Source organism: Rana temporaria, chromosome 2 (assembly GCF_905171775.1).
Source record: "Rana temporaria chromosome 2, aRanTem1.1, whole genome shotgun sequence".
NCBI lineage: Eukaryota > Metazoa > Chordata > Amphibia > Anura > Ranidae > Rana > Rana temporaria.
The window spans coordinates 515441695-515469510 of NC_053490.1; the positions used below are offsets into that span (position 1 = coordinate 515441695).

General features: G+C 46.5%; 1 long non-coding RNA gene across 1 annotated transcript in view; it reads left to right on the plus strand.

The window, feature by feature from the left end:
• The window catches only part of LOC120927978, a 24502-nt gene extending 2598 nt beyond the window's left edge, over positions 1 to 21904 (plus strand). The window contains exons 2-3 of the long non-coding RNA XR_005747157.1: positions 17938 to 18073; positions 21866 to 21904. This is a non-coding gene — a long non-coding RNA (uncharacterized LOC120927978). The remainder of the gene's footprint in view (positions 1 to 17937; positions 18074 to 21865) is intronic.
• The last annotated feature ends 5912 nt before the right edge of the window (positions 21905 to 27816 follow it).

Sequence of the window (27816 nt, forward strand, 5' to 3'; positions counted from 1 at the left end):
TAGGACTGACGTCATCGATCGAGTCTCCCTATAAAAGGGATCACTCGATCGATGCGCCGCCACAGTGAAGCACGGGGAAGCCGTGTTTACATACGGCTCTCCCCGTTCTTCAGCTCCGGGGAGCGATTGCGACGGAGCAGCTATAAACGAATAGCCGCGCTGTCGTCCCGGATCGCTCCCTGTGGGAATCCGACCGCCGTATGTAGCGGGGGGGTCCCGATCGGACCCCCGACCCGCGGAAAGGCAAGGACGTACCTGTACGCCCATTTGCCTGTACGTGCCATTCTGTGAACGTATATATACATGCGGCGGTCGGGAAGTGGTTAAAGGTTAAAGTTGAGAAGCGGGGGGAGGGGGTGTTCTGCTGTCGGAAATGACATCTTACATTAAAGTGAGAAGCGGTGGGTGCTGACTTCTTACCTCTTCCCCCATGCAGCCAGCAAGTTGAGAAGCGGGGTGAGGGGCCAAAAATTACTGCTCACCAGGCCTCTTGTAATTTGGGGGCCCCTCCGCAGCTCTGTGGGGCCCTAAGCGGAATGCATAGTGAGCCTATAGGGCAGATCGGCCCTGCTTACAACACACTTTTTGGTACAGGTAAGCCCAGTAGTATATTTAAAGTGTAAGTAAACCCACCTATCATTTTCAGGCAAGGAAGCTGCCATCTTGGCCTATGTTTAATCTTTAACTGCCACGATGCTGCACATGTGATCAGTTATGACACCAGCCATTGGATGGTTTGACAGTTTGGTTGAGAGCACAACCAATGTGACAGTTAGCAATGCCGGAAATGTAACTTCTTTTTGAAACTGTTAGAGCCGGTTCACACTGGGGCGATTTGTGATCCGACTTGAAATCGCCTCAAGTCGTCCCAAGTCGTGCTGTCAAGAAAAACAATGCAAGTGAATGGGAGCGGTGTTAATACACACGACTCAAGGCGATCCGACTTCAAAAGAAGTTCCTGTACGACTTCAATCCGACTTGTAGGCGATTCCTACCCATTGATTTCAATGGAAGTAGCTTTCAAGTCTGATCCCTGTTCATAGTGAGGCGATTTTGCCAGAAGCAGAGAGGAATTTACCCAGAAGCCACCAGGTACTCCCCTGTCCCCAGGCAGCCCCCACCTTCTTGGCACGGATTACTTTCACTTTCTTAGTACGTTGTCTCTGTTTGCACCATGGCTGCCAGAGTTAGGAAAGAGGCCGTGGATAAGGAGTCCCTTATAAGGCTGGTAAAAGAGAGACCATGCCTCTACAACAAGAGGGACCCCTTTTACAAGGACCAAATGAAGAGGGACAATGCCTGGCTGGACATTTCTCGCCTGACCTTTGAGGATTGGGGAATATTGTCTGAGACCGACCGCACTGCCAAAAGTAAGTTTAACCTTTTTATTATATGTCTATTTTCCTTGCCTAGGCATGCTGGTTGTAGTTCCATACATGCCACTTGTTTGCACAGAGAATGGCGGCATGAACTCCCTCTTGAAGACAGCAACAATAGAGCACACCGGCATCAATAGATCCCCTGGCAGGAACAGTATATCCCATGCTGGCAATAGTAGATGCAGACAGGAACCATAGATTCCCCAAAAAAGTAGATCCCTAACAGGAACACTACTTCAAATGACAAGAACAACAATAGATCCCTGATCGGAACACTAGTTCACATGATAACAACAATAGATCCTTGACAACACTAGATCCCTGGCAGGAACAATTAGGTCCCCCAAAAACAATAGATCCCTGATCGGAAAACAAGTTCACATGAGAACAACAATAGATCATTGACAACATTAGCTCAATAGCATGAACAAAAGATCCCCCAACAACAATAGATCCCTGATCGGAACACAAGTTCACATGAGAACAACAATAGATCCTTGACAAAACTAGATCCCTGGCAGGAACAACAGATCCCCCAACAACAATAGATGCCTGAAAGGAACACAAGTTCACATGAGAACAATAGATCCTTGACATAACTAGATCCCTGGCAGGAACAACAGATCCCCCAACAACAATAGATCCCTGATCGGAACACAAGTTCACATGAGAACAACAATAGATCCTTGACAACACTAGATCCCTGGCAGGAACAACAGATCCCCCAACAACAATAGATCCCTGATGGGAACACAAGTTCACATGAGAACAACAATAGATCCTTGACAAAACTAGATCCCTGGCAGGAACAACAGATCCCTCAACAACAATAGATCCCTGATCGGAACACAAGTTCACATGAGAACAACAATAGATCCTTGACAAAACTAGATCCCTGGCAGGAACAACAGATCCCTCAACAACAATAGATCCCTGATCGGAACACAAATTCACATGAGAACAACAATAGATCTTTGACAAAACTAGATCCCTGGCAGGAACAACAGATCCCTCAACAACAATAGATCCCTGATCGGAACACAAGTTCACATGAGAACAACAATAGATCCTTGACAAAACTAGATCCCTGGCAGGAACAACAGATCCCCCAACAACAATAGATCCCTGATCGAAACACAAGTTCACATGAGAACAACAATAGATCCTTGACAACACTAGATCCCTGGCAGGAACAACAGATCCCTGATCGGAACACTAGTTCACATGAGAACAACAATAGATCATTGACAACATTAGCTCAATAGCATGAACAAAAGATCCCCCAACAACAATAGATCCCTGAAAGGAACACAAGTTCACATGAGAACAACAATAGATCCTTGACAAAACTAGATCCCTGGCAGGAACAACAGATCCCCCAACAACAATAGATCCCTGATCGGAACACTAGTTCACATGAGAACAACAATAGATCCTTGACAACACTAGATCCCTGATCGGAACACAAGTTCACACGAGAACAACAATAGATCCTTGACAACACTAGATCCCTGGCAGGAACAACAGATCCCTCAACAACAATAGATCCCTGATCGGAACACAAGTTCACATGAGAACAACAATAGATCCTTGACAACACTAGATCCCTGATCGGAACACAAATTCACATGAGAACAACAATAGATCTTTGACAAAACTAGATCCCTGGCAGGAACAACAGATCCCCCAACAACAATAGATCCCTGAAAGGAACACAAGTTCACATGAGAACAACAATAGATCCTTGACAAAACTAGATCCCTGGCAGGAACAACAGATCCCTCAACAACAATAGATCCCTGCTCGGAACACAAGTTCACATGAGAACAACAATAGATCCTTGACAACACTAGATCCCTGGCAGGAACAACAGATCCCTCAACAACAATAGATCCCTGATCGGAACACAAGTTCACATGAGAACAACAATAGATCCTTGACAACACTAGATCCCTGATCGGAACACAAGTTCACACGAGAACAACAATAGATCCTTGACAACACTAGATCCCTGGCAGGAACAACAGATCCCTCAACAACAATAGATCCCTGATCGGAACACAAGTTCACATGAGAACAACAATAGATCCTTGACAACACTAGATCCCTGGCAGGAACAACAGATCCCTCAACAACAATAGATCCCTGATCGGAACACAAGTTCACATGAGAACAACAATAGATCCTTGACAACACTAGATCCCTGGCAGGAACAACAGATCCCTCAACAACAATAGATCCCTGATCGGAACACAAGTTCACATGAGAACAACAATAGATCCTTGACAACACTAGATCCCTGATCGGAACACAAGTTCACACGAGAACAACAATAGATCCTTGACAACACTAGATCCCTGGCAGGAACAACAGATCCCCCAACAACAATAGATCCCTGATCGGAACACAAGTTCACATGAGAACAACAATAGATCCCTGATCTATTGTAACGCACAGAGAGCATTTTAGACACAGGAAAACAGGGAACAGGGAAGAAGAATAATGTCAGAAGAGCTTAGTAGCTCTGATTGGCCATTTCTGACATTCCCTGTCCTGGAGGCGATTTATAAATCGCCCCAGATCGCCTCAGATCGCCCTGTGGTTCACATTCAAGTCGTGTCGGAATCGCCTCTGGAAGTCGCGCTGGAAGTCGGATCGCCCCAGTGTGAACCGGCTCTTAGATCGATGGGTTTACTTCCGCTTTAAGGTTTGTGCTGCCCTAGGCCTGACTAAACTCGTGCAACCCCTAATTTAAATATGACCCACCCCTTCCTGTCAAGGCCACACCCCTTTCTGTTTAAGACCCACCCTGCAATTTTCGAGTGGGGACACTAGTTCTTAGGGTATTGGATTCCCTTAATTTGCATAGATTTCCTCTCACTTCCTGTTTGGCTATGGGGCAGGAAGTGAAGGGAAATCTCTGCAATGGGACAGGGATGGTGAAAAAATAAATAAACTGACAGGGGCTCTAACCCTCCCTTACTCTATCCAAAATGAAAAAAAAAAAAAAAAGGGTTGCCTATAGTTACTTTAAGCACAAATTTCTGATAATTTTATGGAGAGGACTAAGAAGATATAACCATGCCAATGGTGCAGCAGAAAACATATACTACAGTGAGGAAGGTTTGTGGTCCAGGATGATAGGACAGTCAAAATTAGAAGCAGCTTGCGTTACACTAACAGTGTAGCGCAAGCCGGCGGGGACTCTTTCCGTGCTGCCCCCCTGCAAAGTGCTGCCCTAGGCCTGGGCCTTGTTGTAGGTGGAGGCAGAGGCCATTTGTTTGTACTGGGGGACAACTGCAGGTAATACAAAGCCCTATAGGTGCAGATGGTACAACCACTGCCATAGCCTCTGCTGTCGCTCTTGCTTAACCCACTTGCCAACCAGCTGCCGCATTTACACTGCGGCAGGTCTCCTGTACGTGGGTCCGTGCATGTGAGATTGCGGGCATCCGGTGGATGTCCGCCCGCGATCGCTGTACACAGAGGCAGAACGGGGATCTAGTGTTAACCCCTTCGCCCCCTAGTGTTAACCCCTTCCCTGCCAGTGTCATTTATACATTGATCAGTGAATTTTTATAGCACTGATCAATGTCATAATGTCACTGGTCCCCAAAAAGTATCATTTAGGGTCAGATTTGTCTGCTGCAATGTCGCAGTCCCGCTAAAAATCGCAGATCACCGCCATTACTAGTAAAAACAATAAAAAATTAATATAAGTCCCTAAATCTATCCCATAGTTTGTAGACGTGATAACTTTTGTGCAAACCAACCAATGTAAGCCTATTGCTATTTTTTTTCTACCAAAAATATGTAGAAGGATACATATTGGCCTAAAATGATGAATACATTTGTTTTTTTTATATATATTTTTGTTGGGTATTTAATATAGCAGAAAGTGAAAAAAAAAAAAAAATTTTAAAAATTGCCGGCCTTTTGTTTATAGCGCAAAACTAACAAACAAACAAAAGCATGACCGCGCAATTATCATTCAAATTGCGACAGCGCTAAAAGCTGGAAACTGTCCTGGGCAGGAAGGGGCGAAAGTGCTTGGTATTGAAGCGGTTAAAGTGGAAGTTCCATTTTTGGGTTACAAAATGCTTTAACATAAATCTTTCTAGTCCTAGGATCATCTCAGCTGTTCGTAGTTTGGGCCCCTGTTAGGTCTGCATAAAGAATTCTGTAATTAATGATCGGGGGAATACTAAAGACGTTCCTTACTTGAGCCATCATGGAAATTGATGTAAAAATGGATGAAAATATATACAGGAAAACCTTGCTTTGTGAGCATAATTCATTCCAGAAACATGCTTGTAATCCAAAGCACTTGTATATCAAAGCATTTTTTTTACAGAATATAAAAGAGAAGAGCCTCTAAGTGTAGCAATAAGTAGCTAAATGTTGTACCTTCATTAAAGCGGATGTGCCATGGGGAAAAAATATTAAAAGCCAGCAGCTACAAATACTGCAGCTGCTGACTTTTAATATAAGGACACTTACCTGTCCTGGAGTCCAGCGCTGATCGCAGCAGAGCACGAGCGATCGCTCGTCTCTCTGCTGCCATCCACGCTGAGGGAACCAGGAAGTGAATCGCTGCGGCTTCACTGCCCGGTTCCCTACGGCGCATGCGCGAGTCGCGATGCGCCCGCCGATTGGCTCACACGCTGTGTGCTGGGAGCCGAGTGTTCCCAGCACACATCGGGCGACAGACGGGAAGTCCGAAAAACCCGTCTTTTGCCCGTAGCGTGTGGCCGGAAGTGGGTGCAAATACCTTTCTTTAGACAGGTATCTGCACCCCCCTCCCCCCTGAAAGGTGTCAAATGTGACATCGGAGGGGGGGAGGGTTCCGATCAGCGGGACTCCACTTTAGGGTGGAGAACCGCTTTAAATGTAACCATATTGCTACACTCAGAGGCGCCTCTCTTCTCTTTTATACTCAGTTGTGACATGACACTACTCGTATATCAGGACATCGCTTGTATATCAAGACAAAATGTATTAAAACATGTTGCTTGTCTTGAGAAACGCTCTCAAACCAAGTTACTCTCAAACCAAGGTTTTACTGTGTATATAACAGTCAATCTAGAGGCAAATCCTGAAATGGACAAATTAATGGAAACTTTTGCATCAAAATAATCTCAGAGATTTAAAGATCAATTGCAGGGGAAAGTTAAAAGATCACTTGTCTCTCTTTAGCAAGATCTACTGGCCTTTCCTGTGTTCCCTCACTGCTCCGCCCAGTTACTGAGAGAGAAGAGAAATGCTGTGCACTTCTAGATATGGGGGAGCACGTAACCCACTCCTCTCCCATCTGACCGAGAGTCCATAGCCCGATGTATGCTCTGACATGTTGGTTTAACCGCTTCAGCCCCGGACCATTTTGGTGGCCACTTTTTGCGATTCGGCACTGCGACGATTTAACTGACAATTGCGCGGTGGTGCGACCTGGCTCCCAAACAAAATTGGCGCCCTTTTTTCCCCACAAATAGAGATTTCTTTTGGAGGTACTTGATCACCTTTGCAGATTTTATTTTTTGCGCTATAAACAAAAAAAGAGCGACAATTTTGAAAAAAAAATATATATATTTTTACTTTTTGCTATAATAAAATATCCCCCAAAAAATATAATTTTTTTCCCCACAGTTTAGGCCAATACGTATTCTTCTACATATTTTGTTACAAAAAAAAAAAAAAAAAAAATCGCAATAAGCGTTTATTGATTGGTTTGCGCAAAAGTTATAGGCCCAGATTCACAGAGATCGGCGTATCTCTGTGCCGGCGTAACGTATCTCATTTACGTTACGCCGCCGCAAGTTTTACAGGCAAGTGATTTATTCACAAAGCACTTGCGTGTAAAGTTGCAGCAGCGTAACGTAAATCACCCGGCGGAATTCAAATTCGGCGGGTAGGGGGCGTGTATCATTTAAATGATGCGCGTCCCCGCGCCGAACGAACTGTGCATGCGCCGTCCCTAAAATATCCCAGCGTGCATTGCTCTAAATGACGTTGCAAGGACGTCATTGGTTTTGACGTGGACGGAAATTACGTCCAGCACCATTTACGGACGACTTACGCAAACGACGTAATTTTATAAATTTTCGACGTGGGAACGACGGCCATACTTAACATTGACTGCGCCTCATAGACCCAGGGGCAACTTTACGCCGGGAAAAGCCCAACGTAAACGTCGTAACTTTACTGCGTCGGCCGCGCGTACGTTCGGGAATTTGCGTATCTAGCTAATTTGCATACTCGACGGGGAAATCGGAAGCGCCACCTAGCGGGCAAAAAAAAAATTGCAGTTAAGATCCGACGGCATAAGAGACTTACGCCTGTCGGATCTACTGAATATCTATGCGTAACTGATTCTATGAATCAGTCGCATAGATACGACGGCGCAAGGCAGAGATACGACGCCGTAGCTGGAGATGCGCCGTCGTATCTCTTTTGTGAATCTGGGCCCTTGCGTCTACAAAATAGGGGACTGTTTTATGGCATTTTTATTATAATTTTTTTTTTTTACTAGTTATGGTGGCGATCAGCGATTTTTATCGTGACTGCGACTTTATGGCGGACACATCGGACACTTTTGACACCATTTTGGGACCATTGTCATTTTTACAGCGATCAGTGCTAGAAAAATGCACTGATTACTGAAAAAAATGCCACTGGCAGTGAAGGGGTTAATCACTAGGTGGCGCTGCAGGTGTTAAGTCAGTACTAGGAAGTGAGTCTTACTGTTAGGGGGCGTGGCTACACGTGACACATCACTGATGACCGTTCCCAATCACGGGGAACAGCCATCAGGCTACTAGGCAGAATAGGGGAATGTCTTGTTTACAAAGGCATCCCCCTGTTCTGCCCTTGCCGACCGCAATCGCGGGCCTCCCGGTAACATCGAGTTCCCGGGACACGCGGCCGCACTCGCGAGGCATGCGGCAGGTGCACGCGTTGGGTGCGCATGCACCCGCTGGGTGGCAAATTTATAGGGACGTACCTGTACGCCAATATGCCTGCCCGTGCCATGTTGTTGACGTACATTGGCGTGTGGGAAGTGGTCAAAGTGGTTGTAATTGTTCCTGTTTAAAAAAAAAATTACAAACATGTCATACTTGCTTTCACTGTGCAGTTCGTTTTGCACAGAGTGGCCCCGATCCTCCTGTTCTGGGGTCCCATGGTGGCTCTCTCGGCTCCATCCATTGCCGCCGAGTGTATGACTCTGCCCCGCTCCTAGTAGGGTGACCACGTTTCCCGGATTGCCCGGGACAGTCCCGCATTTTGCAGGTCTGTCCCGGGCACATTTATTCCAGGGCAATACAGTGTCCCGGAATGAAACTGACACAGCCACCCCCCGAGCCAATCTGATGCCCCCTCAAAAAAGGCCGCCACATCACCGGTTTACTTACTGACAGTACTTGTCCTGTCCGGGAAGGCCTGGAGGAGCACAATTCCCGCCCCTGCTTGTGATTGGAGAAATCATAAATCCCGCCTCTTGTGTCCAATCACTGTGCTGTGATTCGTTACAGCACAAGCTGATTTTTGGAACAGGAGGATGTCCCTGAATGGTAGTTTGGAAATGTGGTCACCCTAGCTCCTAGGCACCCGCATCATTGGATTTGATTGACAGCAGCGGGAGCCAGTGGCTGCGCTGCTATCAATCTACCCAATGAAGAACCGAGAAGCCGCGAAGAGAGCGACCCGGTATCGCGCCCATGGAAATTCAGGGCTCAGGTAAGTAAAACGGGGGTGGGTGGGGTTGAAGGGCTGGACACTGCAAGGTGTTTTTTTTAACCTTAATGCATAGGATGCATAAAAGTGAAAAAACACGAAGGTTTACAACCCCTTTAAATTAAATGGCACTCTTACTGTGACCTGTATGGACAAAGAAATGGTCATTTTAAAGTGATCCATGCCAGGAACGTCATTGACGCCGAACAAAAGGGGCAGCTGCCCCAGGCCCAGCCATCATTGTGGGGCCCAATGCAGCCTCCACTGCTTTCAAATGGTTAAAGCGGGAATTCACCCGAATTTTTTTTTTTTTTTAACATTAGATTGAGGCTAATTAAGGGGAGCAGAAGCTGGTATTTTTTTTTAAATCAATGCCGTACGTTTAAGAGATCAATGTTCTCCTGCCGCTTCCGGGTATGGGTCTTCGGGACTGGGCATTCCTATTTGATTGACAGTCTTCCGAGAGGCTTCCGACGGTCGCATACAGCGCGTCACCAGGTGCCGCAAGAAGCCGAACGTTGGTGCGGCTCTATACTGCGCCTGCGCACCGACGTTCGGCTACTTTCGGAAACTCGTGACGCGCTGGATGCGACCGTCGGAAGCCTGTCAATCAAATAGGAACGCCCAGTCCCGCAGCCCATACCCGGAAGCGACGGGAGAACATCGATCTCTACAACGGTAAGTACGGCATTGATTTAAAAAAAAATACCCGTTTCTGCTCCCCTTAATTAGCCTAAATCTAATGTTAAAAATGTATATTTTGGGTGAACCTCCACTTTAATAAGTGGATTTGGGAGGGCCCAAGAAAATGTTTTTCCAATGTCCAATCGATATTAACCACTTGCCGACCGGCTCACGCCGATATATACTTCAGCAGAATGGCAAGGCTGCGCAAAACAACGCATAGGTACGTTGTTCCCTGTAAGAGCAGCTGGAGGCACGCAGGCTGCAAGGCAGGGGACCCAATGCGAGTGGCCCGGCGGGCGCGATCGCCGCAGGCCACCTGCGATCGTGGTAAAGAGAGCCAGCATGCACCTTATCCCGGAAGAGAGTCCTGGTGGGCTACACATGCCCACAATCAATATGGAATCGCTTAGGCAGACGAAAAATAAGGTAAGTAAATAAAAAAAAAACTTAAAAAAAAAACAATAAATAAAAAAAAAATTGAAATGTAATGTATATTAAACATACAAGCAGAGGAGATGCCGGAAAAATACAAAAGAATTATGTGGGCGGAACTCTGCTTTAACTGCCAGTTCACTTCAGAATCGCAAAGGAACGCAAATTACACTGCAGTGCGATTTTCAGCCCATTCACGTAAATAGGCTGTTTTTGTATCGGATTACACAAAAAGTAATACTGGGTTACCAAATGATCTGGTCTCTGCAAAGGGGGTACCATTAACAATGTATTGGCCCCCGCAGCAGAACCCAAAGACAACACACACAGAACGTGTTTTTCCGGCACTGCGTTCTGGCGTGAATGGGCCCTGAAATTGCTCCAGTTTGATATTGTACTGACTGTATGCCAAAGATGGCTGCCGCCCTATCTGTTCCACCAGCAAATAAAGAGATTTGAGTCCCCATTGAGAAAAGTGTTAAAGAAACATACATTGAACGATCGATAACTCCTACAATCCCAGCAATCGGCACTTGTGCACAAAGACCATCTGAAAAGGATGGATGACATAGCTCCCAACTGTCCCTGATTTTGAGGGACTGTCCCTGATTTGGAGCAATGTCCCTCTGTCCCTCATCCCCCCTCATTTGTGGCTCATTTTTGGTCTGATTTATATAGATGTATATAAAATGCACTCTTTCATTTTATTTTAAAAAGTGTTTCCCATCTGAATTCTAAATTGCTGCATTTGTACCGTATTTGCCGGCGTATAAGACGACCCCCTAATTTTCCAGGAAAAATGTTGGTTTTGGGATATACTCGCCGTATAAGACTACCCCCTTCCTACTAGTCTTTCTGGAAGCTGAGGGGTAGCCGAAACAACCACTGACAGGAACAACCGCTGACAGAAACAGGCTTTCCTGACAGACTCCATGGCAGCCTACGTGTGGGTTAACCCCGCCTCCTCTCCAATGCTATAGGACCCCCTACCCTATAAGTTTGAGCTCACCGGTAGAGACTGTGTTCCTTTTTTGTCCTCCTCATGGACCTACATCACGTTTGTTCCTGCTGGCGTCCGTTCGGAATATTTCCCATTTTTTTGGCATATCATCCATGCGGTACAGCTCAGGGCTGAGCTACGAGTGGGCCTGTGTATTTCCTTGGCAGTATATACTCCATAGAGAAGAAGGGAACTGCCGCTCCAGCTGAGTGCACTAAGAAATCAGTGTCCTCTCAGAAGCCTGGGTGCAGGCAATGCATGGAAACAAAGCTTGAAAGGAAAAAGGTGGACAACCGCACTTCCAAAAATATATACCCCAGTGATGGAATGGAGGTTGCCACGGTATGCCTGAAGATGGACGCATCAACGGCTGGCAAGGTCTGAACCTTTTTCACTTCCTCCATGGCAGTTGCCTCTGTGTCTATTTGTTTGTTTGTCTCCCTTTATTTCCTGGTACTCTTCGGTACTTCTGTGTGTCCCCTCACGGCGCATGGAACGCTTTTGCGTTCCAGGGTGCCACGGTACTTCCAGGTCGCGGGCGCTGCCGCCGCTCTGCGCATGTGCGGGGCCTCTGTGATAGTGAGGCCTGGCTCTCGCGTTCACGCAGTGGCGGGTGGTCCGGCGACCGCGCAGGCGCAGTAAGGCTGCCTTCACGACGCAGGCGCGAGGTGGAGGGGGGCGGTGACGTCACCAGGCCGGGGATTCGAAGGTCTGCCTCCTGTCAGTTCGGGAATTTTCCTCAGACAGTGAGCGGTGGCTTCCCCCAAGCTGAGTCTGCACCAGGATGCAGTATATGTTAAAAAAAAAAAAAAAAAAAAAAAGTATGTTATTAGTGTATATGTATATTTTTGATATTATAAAAACAAAAAATAATAATAAATAGATGTTTTTTCTTCTGGTTGGCTTCCCTGGTCTGGGTAGCATTTACGGGTCATCCGCAGATTGAGGTTATGGACAGGTCACTGCCTTTTTGCAGCCAGCCCTTGCGCACTGGGTATGTGCAGGCACGGGGAGGGGGCTGAGTTTGCATTCTCAAGGGTTTGAGATTGCGTTTGGTGTCCCCCCCCCCCCAATCTTTCTTTTGCAGCTCTTTCAAAAGATCGGACCAGCAATTTATGGTCCAGGATGTCCGAGACCTTGCCAGACCACAACTTTCTCCATTTATTGTCTAGATCTAGACGAGATTCGCCGTCTAGGCAGAAGAGAAGTCGCATTCCTCCTGCAGCTGGAGGAGAAGTCGCATTCCTCCTGCAGCTGGAGGAGAAGTCGCATTCCTCCTGCAGCTGGAGGAGAAGTCGCATTCCTCCTGCAGCTGGAGGAGAAGTCGCATTCCCCCTGCAGCTGGAGAAGTCGCATTCCCCCTGCAGCTGGAGAAGTCGCATTCCTCCTGCAGCTGGAGACGTCGCATTCCACCTGCAAATGGAGACGGCGTATTCCTCCTGCAACTACAGGAGATGTTGCATTCCTCCTCCAACTAGAGGAGACGTTGCATTCCTCCTGCAACTAGGAGAAGTCGCATTCCTCCTGCAACTAGGAGAAGTCGCATTCCTCCTGCAACTAGGAGAAGTCGCATTCCTCCTGCAACTAGGAGAAGTCACATTCCTCCTGCAACTAGGAGGCGCAGCATTCCTCCTGCAACTAGAAGTCACATTATTCCTCCTGCAACTAGGAGACGTAGCATTCCTCCTGCAACTAGGAGACGTAGCATTCCTCCTGCAACTAGGAGACGTAGCATTCCTCCTGCAACTAGGAGACGTAGCATTCCTCCTGCAACTAGGAGACGTAGCATTCCTCCTGCAACTAGGAGACGTAGCATTCCTCCTGCAACTAGGAGATGTAGCATTCCTCCTGCAACTAGGAGACGTAGCATTCCTCCTGCAACTGGAAGGAGACGTAGCATTCCTCCTGCATCCAGGAGGAGACGTAGCATTCCTCCTGCATCCAGGAGGAGACGTAGCATTCCTCCTGCATCCAGGAGGAGACGTAGCATTCCTCCTGCATCCAGGAGGAGACGTAGCATTCCTCCTGCATCCAGGAGGAGACGTAGCATTCCTCCTGCATCCAGGAGGAGACGTAGCATTCCTCCTCCGATTCACCACACTCACTGCCATGACAGCCGCGCTGATTGCAGAGTCTGCTGGAGATTTGGGACATGAGTCCCGGAAGGCAAGTATTTATGTGACCAAGGTTATGCCCAGGCAGTTGAGGGAAAAGGAGACGGGTCCAATAAAATATTGAGTCTCTGGTGAAACATGTGGGAGAGAAATCCCTTAAATAATGGGATACATCCCACACACAGAGCCAGTCTATCCTTCTACATGGCTCCTTGGCTAGAATGCGGCCTAAAGGATTTTGATCCTTCCAGCCCTACGCTGCTTCTCTGGATTCTTCAGACAGAGAGTTGGAAGTTGATGAAAGGTTTCAGAGGATTTGATGTCTTTCTGGCACTAGTCAAGACCATTCCATCCCCCGGCTAAGCAAAGGGGTTCTTTAAGCATCAGGGGGAAGAAAACTCTTTATCTCCTTTTTGCTTCTCACAGGAGTTAAGGATATCATCGGGGAGAAGTATGGTGGACAGGAAAACTTCTTAATCAAACAAAATATTCAGAGTATACCCCTGCAAGACAGAAGTGGAGTCCCTGGCATACTCCCCACTCATGGTTGCACTGAAGTCGCAGGGAGCAGTGGTACATGACTGAGGTCCCCAGGGGGTATATTTCCCCCTTCTTGTACCTGGAGAAAAAGGTTTGTGGCGACTAGTGTCAGTCCTGACTTACCTAAACAGTGCATAAAATCTGAGAGTCAAAGGAAGACTCTGTCGACTACCTGTACAGCCAGATCACCGGCTATTCTCAATCTACTTAAATACTTATCTCCACGTTCCAGTGACGAAGGAGTTTCTCAAATACCTCCAGTTCCAAGTTGGACAACAACATCTACAGTTCGTCTCCCTTCCTGTTGAGCCGACAACCTCACCCAAGTCTTCTCAAGAATTCCTCTGGCCATAATGGCCCTCATCAGAACGAGAGGGGTACATTGTGTCACTACTTCGACCTCCTGTTGCTGACGCAGGACAAAGGGTAGCTGCTGGTTCACAGGGAGAAGGTAGTCTCCACCTTGGCCAGCTTTTGGATGGTTCATAGGTCAGGGTAAAAGGCCACCTAGGACCAATCCAGCACCTAGTGTACTCTGGAGCCCAGCTTCGTTTTTTCCTATGGTGGAAAGCACCATCCCACTCCCAGTGGGGAAGATCCCGGTTTCTCAGAAGAGAATTTTGTTATCTCTAATCTCTTCACGGCCAAGGGCCTCACAGTGCCAAAGCTTTTCGGCTCAATGGTCTCCAAGACCCCTATGGTCAAGTGGTCCCTGCAGACGTTGCATCCTTTTTTCTTTGCCAATTATGTTTCCTGCAGCTACATATGCCAAGGGGCAACGGTCAATTTAATTCTCCGGTTGGGGAGCCCTCTGCAGATCGGATCTTGCCTTAGTCAAGCTAGGTATACGTTTTCTCAACCCGGGCTGGAACACCTTGGGGATTCAGGCAGCTTGGTGTCCCCTTCAGCCTTTCTCCAGTCCCCGGAAGAGAGAGTCAGTATCATTAAGAGTGATCAACACCACGGTGATCTCCTATATGAAGAATCTGGGAGCACATGGAGGGAGGTCAAGAAGAACCTATCCTGCATGTCAACGGCTTACATCCCGGAGTCTAGAACGCCCGAGTGGTCTTCCTGACACGTATTCGGCTGGTCACCAACAAGTGATTTCTTCGTGTGCAGTCATTCAAGCGAATTCTGCCCCTGGGAAGTCCTTCCCGAAGTGGTCCTGTTCTCTAGTCTTTCCCGGCAACTTTAAGCTTAAGAGGTATTACACTCTGGATCGTGCAGCTAGGCCTCCGGAATGGAAGCCCTGACAGATCAATTGGTTTCTAGAAGACATACGCCTTTTTTCCTTTGATCGACTCAAATCTATGATTGCCTCAAGGTCCCATAAGAGCCAGTGAATCATCCTACCTCAACTTTTGGACCTACCAGTCCACTAGAATTCATCCTCTGGACATAGATGAAATCTCGGGGGTATGCTTGTGAGCTACTTCCTCCGTCTCAGACACTCTGTCTAGTTGTTCGTCCTGCATGCTGGCAGTTGAGCCTCGAGTGGAATGATTGTGGCCGGGATTGTCCAGTCTGTCCAACAAGCTTATAAAGCAGAGGACCCGGTTCCTCCGGAGTCGGCGAGAGCACATTCCACTAGGCGTATATCAGTTTAATGAGCAAGAGTCCAGCTTATGGTTTCAGATGTCTTCTGTAGGACGGTCTTGTGGGCCTCCATTATTACCTTTTGTCACTTTCTGTAGTGAGCCTTCTCCGTTACCTTCTATGGTCTTGTGTTTGTAAAACTTGTGAGTTGACAGGTCAAATCAAATGTATTTCTGTTCATCATACCCACCCGTGTGGATTGGCTAGTTATTTCCCACACGTAGGCTGCCATGGAGTCTGTCAGGAAAACGGAAAATGTATTATCAGTACTTACCGTAATTTTCCTTTCCTGATGGACTCCATGGCAGCCGGAGTTCCCCCCCATCGGTCTAGAGTAGGCTAGTTACGGAACACAGTCTCTACCGGTGAGCTCAAACTTATAGGGTAGGGGGTCCTATAGCATTGGAGAGGAGGCGGGGTTAACCCACACGTAGGCTGCAATGGAGTCCATCAGGAAAGGAAAATTACGGTAAGTACTGATAATAAATTTTCCGTTTTTTTCAAATCTCACTGTGCCATTACATGCCTCACTGTGCCATTACATTACATGCCCCCACTGTGCCATCACTTGCCCCCACTGTGCCATCACTTGCCCCCACTGACGATCTCCCTACTGCTGGCCAAGACGATCTCCCTACCTTATTTTTTTGCAGATTCTGTCTTCCAGGCTGCGGGCATCCATGATTCAAAAGCCGTGCCTTCTCCTCAGACTGTTCCGTGATAGGCGGAACACAAATTTGTGTTCAGTGTTCCGCCTATCACAGATGTCCTCTCGTCCGAGGATGAGAAGGCATCCGTGTTCCGCCTATCACGGAACAGTCTGAGGAGGAGGCACAGCTTTTAAATCATGGCGGAGTCATAGAGACTGTCCTCGGCGTATAAGACGACCCCCGACAAAAAGTCGTCTTATACGCCGGAAAATACGGTACATTTTAAATGCCAATATAAAGGAATAGTAGTGGTAAAAAAAAAAGTCCTTGTGGATTTAATTAACCTTTTTTGGGGGGGTTAATTCTCCTTTAAGGGGGTGTGGCAGGGGCGTGTCCTATGCCTACATGCGTTTGTTAGTAGGTGTCCCTCATTCCCATGATGTTATTTTGAATCTGAACACAAATCAACCTTTGAAAGTAAAGTGGATTTTTGAAACCCAATAATAATTTGGAGAACTGTCCATATATTTGGCTATATAGAGCGGTTTCAATTCTCCAATCTTTTCCAGGAAAGCATGTGTACCTTGACCATAGGATCTCTAAAGGATGTCTAAAAGGTGTAAGAAATGTAATTGATACCCAACTGAGCTGGACAACTTGGGTAATACTGTAGCTTTTGTATGTATTTTTGTCATGAAATAAAGGATAGAAGTGACTGAATGGGATCCCTGGTAGCAAAAATTACAATTTTTTAACACCTTCTTTTACACCTTTTGTTATGTCCTTTCTAATCTGTTTCTGTGTAACCATTAGGGGGTTGGAGACTAATGGATTGTACACATTACTCTTCCGTCCAGGAGATTGCTTTATTCACAGAATGCTTATCTGTCACAGCTCCGCTTTGTCTGCGGTTTTCTTTTTTGACCTTGTTATTAGGCATTAGGATAGAACTTGGAGCCCTTTCACACTGCCAGCTCCCATAAAACTCTGGTAAAGCGCCGCTAAAACTAGCAGCGTTTTTTGGGGACTAGCGGGGAACTTTTAACCCCTGCTAGTGGCCAAATAAAGGGTTAAAAGTGCCCACAAAGCGCTGCTGACAAGGCGCTTTGCAGGCGCTTCCCATTGATTTCAATGGGAAGGAGCGCTTTATTTCCCTTTTATTATTCTTCTTGTGACAACCCAAAATTTGGGGTCTCTTTCAGCCTAGGTTCACACTGCTGCGAATTCAAAATCGCGGTAAAATGCGCGATTTTACCGCGATTTTGCCGCGATTTCGGACGCAATTTAATGTAAATCGCGGCCCGAAATCGCAAAAAGTAGTACAGGAACTACTTTTTGAAATCGCAGATGCGGCGTCGCACTGATTAGGACAGTGCCATTGCCGACAATTGCCGCCGATTTGAGATGCGATTTGACATGTCAAATCGCATCTCAAATCGTTCCAAATCGTACCCAGTGTGAACCAGGGCTTACTCCCGGTGATTACAGTAAACATGACAAATAGAGAGAGTGAATCCCCCTAATGGGGGCACAAGCAGCAATAAAAACCTGACAGGGGTTCTAATGCTTCCTCACTTTCCAAAGCCTAAAATCTGCCTTTAGTTACAGGTTTTCCCCGAAAATAAGACCTACCCTGTAAATAAGCCCTACTGTAATTTTTGGGGAGGACTGCAATATAAGCCCTACCCCGAAAATAAGCTCTAGTTTAAAATGGTTGTAAAATCCTAAAATGCACTGTATTACAGTATTATATAATGTAAACTGTGTATGTTTCTGTAATATATGTGTGATAAATACATTTGTTACAGTACGACTCGGCGCTCAGCTGATCCCCCTCCTCTTCTCCCAGCTGTCAGCACGGGATCTCGCCCCCCCTCTGCAGTGCTCAGAGCAGGGAAGACAGATCAGACGGGTCACGGAAGCGCTCTCAGGCGCTATAAGAAGGTATTTATTACAAATAGATTACAGAAACATGCACAGTTTACATTTAAAAATACTTTAATACAGTGCATTTTAGGAGTTTACAACCCCTTTTACTCAGTTCCACTGGCCACTGGGGATTCCTGGCAGGGAGGGAGAGGGGGAGAGAAGACCGCACATTACATGGTAAGACCTACCCCGAAAATAAGCCCTACTGTGTCTTTTTTGTTGGCAAAATTAATATAAGACCCCGGGCTTATTTTCGGGGGAAACACAGTATACATTAACAAAGGGACAGAACATTACGCAGAAACTTTTAGAGAAGTTTGTGAGACCCCCCTCTCTGGGCCTATGTTAAATTTACCTATGAAGTGGATGATCCCCATCTTCTCTGCACTGGGAAGGTTAAGTGCTCATTTTGCTCCGGGGGGGGGGGGAATAAGTACATATAATGACCTTATTCCTCACTCCTTCCATCTCTCCATGTAACTGGTCCTCCGAATAGGGTTGCCACCTGTCCGGGATTCACTCAGACAGTTCGGGTTCGGAATTGTGCATTCAGGTTTCAGACTACCTGAAACCCGGACACGTTATTCAGACCGGACTATGGCTTCCAGATTCATCTGGATGAGAGGTGCTGACTGCCAAGGGGTGCCTTGAGTGAGTACACTAAGGTAATTCAGGTTTCTCAGAGCACCCCTTACATCAGAGTTCCCCTTTACACCAGAGGCCACAGTGTTCCCCCTTACAATATAGTCCTCTCTGTACATCAGAGTTCCCAGTTTTCCCCCTTAAAACAGGGTTCCCAGAGCATCCCTTATGTTAGAGTCCCAAGAGTTCTCCCTTACATCAGAGTCTACAGAGTCTCCCCTTACAGTGTAAGGGAACTCTACAAGTTCAGATGAACAAGGGGGAAAACAAATAGTTGTGTGCCATCTGCCATCTGCCATCGCCCAGAAGCGATTCAGTTCGCATGCGCCGCGCTTTATAAGTTTTTCATTCATTCATTCATTCATCTGTGTCCCATTGCAGAGATTTCCCTTCACTTCCTACCCTATAACCAAACAGGAAGTGAGAGGAAATCCCTGCAAATTAAGATAATTTCTTGAAGACCCCCCAGGTCACCAGAACTAATGTCCCCATTGGAAGATTTCCCCTCCTATTACTTTTCTTTGGACAGCCCAATTTGGGATTTTCTTTTTACTTTCAATGATAATGGTAAACAGGACAAATAGAGAGGGTGAATCTCCTTAATGGGAACCCAGACATCAATAAAAACGGACAAGGGTTCTAATCCGTCTCCACTCTTTCGATAATTAAACAAAATGTTTTGCCTTTAGTTATATTTTAAGGTTCTGAAGATATGACATAAGTATTTGGATGTAATAAAATGGTCTTGTATCACATTACAGCTAGAGAGATCAGGGCCCTGGAGTATCCCACAGCTCCCTACGATCTACTCCAGTTGCTCAGCAAAAAATTAGCAAGAATTGCAACCTCGTAACTGTCCTGCTTTCTGAGGATAAGCTTCCGGGGACCCGAGGGCTGTACTCGGAAAGCCTATCAGGGCCGCTGGCTCTGATAGGCACTTCCGTACAGCCAACCAGCTGCCGTTATTTAGATGGTCGGCGCCTCATGTCCGGCCATCTGAATAGAACAGCGGCAGCGGCGACAATAACATAGATTCGTGCAATGCATGAATCTATGTTATTAGACTCAGTGGCGGTGAGAGCCAGAGGGGGCGACGCTCCAGCGCCCTCTATGGACGAACCGCCACTGATGGTGATAAAGCTTATTAGTAGTAGTGGCTTGACTGACATTAGGTTTTTGATTATATCTTTGATTTGCAGAAATAATGGATCCCTTCAAGGATGCTGACTTTATGACCGAGTTTATACAAAAATGGAAGGAAAACAACAATTAACCACTTAAGCCCCGGACCATTTTGTTGCTAAATGCCCAGGCCAGGTTTTGCGATTCGGCACTGCGTAGCTTTAACAGACAATTGCGCGGTCATGCGACGTGGCCCCCAAACAAAATTCGCGCCTTTTTTCCCCCCACAACTAGAGCTTTCTTTTGGTGGTATTTGATCACCTCTGCGGTTTTTATTTTTTGGGCTATAAACAAAAATAGAGCGACAATTTTGAAAAAAATGCAATATTTTTTACTTTTTGCTATAATACATATCCTCCAAAAACATATATACATTTTTTTTTCCCTCAGTTTAGGCCGATACGTATTCTTCTACCTATTTTTGGTAAAAAAAATCGCAATAATCGTTTATCGATTGGTTTGCGCAAAATTTATAGCCTTTACAAAATAGGGGATAGTTTTATTGCTTTTTTTTTATTTTTTTACTACTAATGGCGGCGATCAGCGATTTTTTTTCGTGACTGTGACATTATGGCGGACACTTCGGACAATTTTGACACATTTTTGGGACCATTGTCATTTTCACAGCAAAAAATGCATTTAAATTGCATTCTTTATTGTGAAAATTACAGTTGCAGTTTGGGAGTTAACCACAGGGGGCGCTGTAGGAGTTATGTGTCACCTAGTGTGTGTTTACAACTGATGGGGGGTGTGGCTGTAGGACTGACGTCATCAATCTCCCTATAAAAGGGATCACTCGATTGATGCAGCCGCCACAGTGAAGCACGGGGAAGCCCTGTTTACATACGGCTCTCCCCGTTCTTCAGCTCCGGGGAGCTATCGTGATGGGGCGGCTATAAACGCGCCGTCTTCCCGGATCGCTCCCCGCGGGTTACCGACCGCCGCATCATGTACCACGGGGGGGGGGTCCCGACCGGACCCCTGACCAGCAGAAAGGCGGGGACGTACATGTATGCCCATATGCCTGTACGTGCCATTCTGTGGACGTACATGTACATGCGTCGGGCGTTAACCGGTTAATAAAAACAAAGATGCCAGGATTAAAGCAAGGAAGAGCATGCTTGAATTTGTTAAAACAAGGGTCCCCCACGCCACAACAGACACTGAAGGCAAAAATCAATTCCATCAGGTGCACCTACAGGGCCCAACGGGTCCAAGTCCTGGCCTCAATGAGGTCTGGGGCTGCAGCTGAGTCCATCTACAAGCCTACCCTGTGGTACTACAGTCAGCTGCAGTTCCTGGACGACCACATTGAGGCCAGGCTATCCCTGTCTACCTTTCCCCCAAGAGGTAGCTCCCATCTTCCCTGCAGCCAATCCTCCAGTCTTCCCTGCAGGCAAGAGCAGGCAAGCTCGGAGGAAGAGCCAGAGTTCCTGGAGGACCCTGATTGTGACCCATGGAGCCAGTTATTGCATTTGGCTAGCAATTTTGGATAATCAAAGTATAATAATGATGTCAAATTGATGTTACTAGTGTTATAAATTCAAAGGGAATGTACAAAAAATGTTGATCATATCAATAGACAGTAGTGGCAAAACAGGATGGGGACAAGATAGAAAATTGAAAGGGTCGGAATGATTGTGTGTAATTTTCTGGTACGCCATTAGGGGGGTACACGCAATACACCTGGAAGGGGTCCCGGATGTCAAACACCCTTTTTGCCCCAAATCAATTTGTCACAAAATACCGGTAGACTACTTTTCTTTCATGGGTAAAGGCCCCCTACTTCCCTATTTCAGCCTGCAACAACCCCCACAACTCCAGGGGAACCATGTCTGAAGCTGTGTAAGGGGCCACATAATTATGGATGGCAACCCTGTGTGTAATATATATTAGCATTCAATTTGCATCTGTCATGATTTCAAAAATGTGTGTGATTAATGAAAACAACAAATAAACTATGTCCCTTTTTTTTATACACAGGCAGAGCAAAGCCAGGAGGAGGCAGGCCCCACAGGGAGCCAGGAGGAGGCAGGCCCCACAGGGAGCCAGGGGGAGGCAGGCCCCACAGGGAGCCAGGAGGAGGCAGGCCCCACAGGGAGCCAGGAGGAGGCAGGCCCCACAGGGAGCCAGGAGGAGGCAGGCCCCACAGGGAGCCAGGAGGAGGCAGGCCCCACAGGGAGCCAGGGAGAGCCAGGCCCCACAGGGAGCCAGGGGGAGCCAGGCCCCACAGGGAGCCAGGGCCAACTGCAAGGCAGGAGGTGGCAGAACCCACTGGGAGCCAGGAGGTGGCAGGCCCCAGTGGGAGCCAGGAGGCACGCCGGCGTGATACCATCTCCCGGTTCCCTCTACTCTGCACTCCCGCGAAAAGGGTCAGGAGGCTTTGCCAAATGGAGGAGGAGACCCAGGCCCTGCTTCGCGAAGCAACTGCCGCCATCCGAGAGCCACCCAGTGAAGTAGAGGGGTTCGCAGCACTCATTGCAGCCAAGCTCCAAAATCTGGAGCAGAGCCAGCGTGTGCGCTGCGAACTCCTCATCTTCAAAGCCATAAGCATGGCATCCCTGGGGCAGCTCGATGACGACACCGACATTGTGCGGATTGCTCCTCCTGTCCTTGCCACTCCTCCTGCTCCTGCTCACGCTCCTCCTCTTCATGAGGCTGCTCTGGCTCCTGGCACTACATCGGCTCCAGGAACCCAGCCCCCGAGGACTCGGGCTACAGGGAAGGCTGCAGAGAAGACTGCAGGGAAGACTGCAGGGAAGGCTGCTGGGAAGAAGAAGTCCAAAAAATGAGACGGTGCCCCTGATGGAATTTCTTTTTGCCTCACAGCCTGGATTGGTGGCTTGGTGGACCCTTGTGTTTATAAATTCAAGCACGCTCTCCAGTGCTGCCTTCCTTGGCATCTTTGTTTTTATTAAGTTGGGTTTTTTGTTTGCCACCATTTTATAATTTCCAATTTTTGCAAACTAAATGCATTTTTGTTTTCTCGTACAGATTTGAACATGTGTATTTTTTCACAAATAGAGAGATCATTAGTGAGTGGGCAGACCCATTTCCAAAACATTTTTGTTAACATTAACAAGGTAAAAAAACCTCCTTGTGGGTAAATTCAAATAAATAATTATGTTGTTGCGGCCACTTCACACACTCCAAAATCAACCCAAAATATAGATTTTAGAAACACCTTTGGCCAAAAAAAACCCCAAAAAATAATTTTTTTTTACAATATATATATATATTTTTAGGTAGTTTCAGTAAGAGTTAGGCCGACTTATCAGTAGATAAGCCGACCTAACTCAGAATCTACGCCGACCTATGTTTAAGTGTATTCTCAATCAGAGATACGCTTAAACATATCTAAGATACGACGGCTTGCGCCGTCCTATCTTAAGTTGCAATATTGAGGCTGGCCGCTAGGTGGCGCTTCCATTGCGGCCGGCGTAAAATATGTAAATTAGTAGATACGCCGATTCACGAACGTACGCCCGGCCGCCGCAGTACATTTACGTTGTTTCCGTAAGGCATTATCAGGCCTAAAGTTATTCTATCTATTAGATGGAATAGTAATGTTAAAGTATGGCCGCCGTTCCCGCTTCGAGATTCAAAATTTTTACGTCGTTTGCGTAAGTCGTCCGCGAATAGCGATTTACGTCGTTTACGTCCACGTCGAAATCAATAGGCCCGTGCGGCGTACTTAGCCGCAATGCACACTGGGAGATGTAGGCGCCCGGCGCATGCGCATTAAAAAAAGAACGTCAAAAACGTGAGGTCAAGCCTCATTACCATCAAACACGCCCCCTCCAAGACATTTGAATTCAGCGCCCTTACGCCCGCCCGCTTTAGGCTACGCCGCCGTATATTAGCAGGCAAGTACATTGAGAATCATGTACTTGCCTAGCTAACTTACGGCGGCGTAGCCTAAACAGGCTAAGCTACGCCGCCGCAAGTTTAGGCACTTCTCTCTGAATCTACCTAATAGATTTTAGAAACACTTTTGGCCCAAAAAAATAAAACATTTTTACAATATATATAGTTAGAATTTTGGAGATGGAAGATACACCTAAAAAACACAACACAAAACATTATATAACAAGAAATAATAAAGTAAAAAGCTTGTCATAACTATGTAACAAGATCAATCGCAACAAACTACCATTTTAGTGTAGCATTTAAAAGCAGGGTGTAATGCATTCTTTTCTTCTATATAAGTTGAAAACTACCTAACGAATGTGCTTACTCCATTCTGAACGGTAGTTTTACTAGAACGAGCGCTGCTGTCTCCTAACTTGCTTCTGAGCATGCGCGGGCTTAAAACGTCGTTTTAGCCTACACACGGTCAATGTTTATGACACAAAAAACGACGCTTGGGAAAAACGACACATGGTCATTTAACCACGTCCGGACCGCCGCATGTACATTTACGTCGGCAGAATGGCACGGACAGGCACATTGGCGTACCTGTACGTCCCTGCCTAGACGTGGGTCGGGGGTCCGATCGGGACCCCCCCCATACATGCGGCGGTTCCCGTGGCTTCAGGAGTGATCCGGGACAAGGGCGCGGCTATTCGTTTCTAGCCGCCCCCTCGCGATCGCTCCCCGGAGCTGAAGAACGGGGAGAGCCGTATGTAAACACGGCTTCCCCGTGCTTCACTATGGCGGCGCATCGATCGAGTGATCCCTTTTATAGGGAGACTCGATCGATGACGTCAGACCTACAGCCACACCCTCCCTACAGTTGTAAACACACACTAGGTGAACCCTAACTCCTACAGCGCCCCCTGTGGTTAACTCCCAAACTGCAACTGTCATTTTCACAATGAACAATGCAATTTAAATGCATTTTTTGCTGTGAAAATGACAATGGTCCCAAAAATGTGTCAAAATTGTCCGAAGTGTCCGCCATAATGTCGCAGTAACGAAAAAAATCGCTGATCGCCGCCATTAGTAGTAAAAAAAAAATAATTAATAAAAATGCAATAAAACTATCCCCTATTTTGTAAACGCTATAAATTTTGCGCAAACCAATCGGTAAACGCTTATTGCAATTTTTTTTTACCAAAAATAGGTAGAAGAATACGTATCGGCCTAAACTGAGGAAAAAATATATATGTTTTTGGGGGATATTTATTATAGCAAAAAGTAAAAAATATTGAATTGTTTTCAAAACTGTCGCTCTATTTTTGTTTATAGCGCAAAAAATAAAAACCGCAGAGGTGATCAAATACCACCAAAAGAAATCTCAATTTGTGGGGAAAAAAAGGACACCAATTTTGTTTGGGAGCCACGTCGCACGATCGCGCAATTGTCTGTTAAAGCGACGCAATGCCGAATCGCAAAACCTGGCCTGGGCATTTAGCAACAAAATGGTTCGGGGCTTAAGTGGTTAAATTGTTAGTCACACTGCCATTTGATAGATCTGATAGGATTCTTTGCCTCCTGACAATAAGTTAAGCAAATGTATCTTTATTTAAAAGCGAACTCAGGTTAAAAAAATAAATAAAAATTTCCCACTCCACCCTCCTGTAATCTGTATACAGAATGGGCCAGATTCAGGTAGCAGATACGACGGCGTATCTGCAGATACGCCGTCGTATCTCTGAGTGTGCGGCGTCGTATCTATGCGCCTGATTCTTAGAATCAGTTACGCATAGATTTGACTAAGATCCGACCGGCGTAAGTCTCTTACGCCGTCGTATCTTAGTTGCAATTTTACGCTGGCCGCTAGGTGGCGCTTCCGTATATTTCCGCGTTGAATATGCAAATTAGGTAGATACGCCGATTCAGAAACGTACGTTTGCCCGGCGCATTTTTTTACGTCGTTTACGTTAGGCTTTTTCCGGCGTATAGTTACCCCTGCTATAGGAGCCACAGCCAATGTTAAGTATGGACGTCAGGACCGCGTAGAATTTTTCACGTTTTACGTCGTTTGCGTAAGTCGTCAGTGAATGGGGCTGGGCGTAAGTTACGTTCACGTCGAAACCAATGAGTCTTTGCGGCGTCATTTGGAGCATGCACACTGGGATACTTTCACAGACGGCGCATGCGTCGTTCGGAAAAAGCGGCATTTACGTGGGGTCACAATAAATTTACATAAAACACGCCCACATCTTCCACATTTGAATTAGGCGGGGTTACACCGGCCTATTTACGATACGCCGCCGCAACTTACGGAGCAAGTGCTTTGTGAATACTGCACTTGCCTGTCAAAGTTGGGGAGGCGTAGCGCAAATAGGATACGCTACGCCCACACACAAATACGCGCTCCCTACCTGAATCTGGCCCTTTATATTTTATTGTAAAAAAAATCTACTTTAGTGCCCTTATTACTTAAAGTGATTCTAAAGCCTAAACATTTTTGCCTTAACCTCCCTGGCGGTATGATTCTGTCTGGAATCGAGTCTTGTAGGCATCCCGGGTATGATTTTTTTTTTAAAACAAAATTATAAATTATAATATAATAAATAATTATAAATAATTATAACAAATAATAATATAATTATAATAAAAATTATTCAATAATGTAATCAACTCAAAATCACTGAAATGTGCTCAGTTGCAGAATTGTCGCTGTCATTACTTTTATTTATTTTTATGACGAATTTCCCCGCAAATCGCTATCGCACATTTCTGCAAGTGATTATAATTTATTATCGCTGTTTTCTAGCTGCTCTAAAACCATTTTTGACATAAAGGGACACTTTTGGACAATCTACAGTTTTTAGGCAGAAAGAACATTTTTTATTATATAAAAGTACATGCAGGGCACTGGGCAGACCACTAGGGACAAGGGGGGTGTGTATTTTTTACATACAGTACTGTAATCTATAAGATTACAGTATACTGTATGTAAAGTGTTTACTTTTTTGAATTTGGCGCCGTTCTCCGCTCCCGTGCGTCGTAACGTCGCAGGGAACGGAGATCGGCGGCACACGGGGACACTGTGAATCGAGCGAGGAGGACCCGCTCGCTCACACAGCGGGGTGGCATCGCTGGATCCAGGGACAAGGTGAGTAAACCAAGCCTGTGGATCCAGCGAAAGGTAAGCCGCGCCGCTGCACGTCCACCCCGAGCGTGACTCGGGGATACCGATCTTAGCATTGAAAACCAACCCCGAGTCACGCTCGGGTTTACCGTCAGGGGGGTTAAAGTGGATGTAAATCAAATTCATGAAATATATGAGCTGGGCACATATATCTGCATTGTTTTGTTATCTATCTTCAAAGAACTAAGTCCCGTAGCTCTCTCCTGAACCGTTCCTCTGTTGTCAGTCTGATAACTCTTGACAAATTCTCGGACACATCAGATAATAGCAGCCTGACATTTCTGTCCGGGGAGGTTGCTAAAATAGATTAACAGGGAGCTGGCCCTGTTACAAAACACCTCCTGAGGCCTCGTACACACGACCAAACATGTTTGCTGAAACTGGTCCGCGGACCAGTTTCCGCGGACATGTCCGACCGTGTGTAGGGCCTACCGGACCGGATTCCTGGGCTAGCGGACAGGTTTCCAGCGGACAAAAGTTTCTTAGCGGACCGTTTTCATCGGACATGTCTGGCCGTGTGTACAAGGCCTGAGAGTGTCTGCCTATGATGAGAGGGGTGTGTGCCTTTCCTCCAATCAGCAATTTTAGCTATGCCCAGACATCACAATGTGTTAAACAGGAAGAGAAAATTTCCTTAAAAGATCTGAACTTTCTAAACAGTATAAAAATGTGAAGACAGCGGTTATGGATGTAGGGAGAGTTGGTTCATCCCTGTATATCATCTGAGGCTGTTCACTTCACTGGGTGTATGGAGGGTTTACATCCACTTTAATGCAGGGGTCTCTAAACTTTCTAAACCAAGGGCCGATTTACTGTCCTTCAGACTTCATGGGGGCCGGACTGTGGCCGTCGAGACTACAAACTGTCCCAGCATCAATGGGAGTGTAGCGCC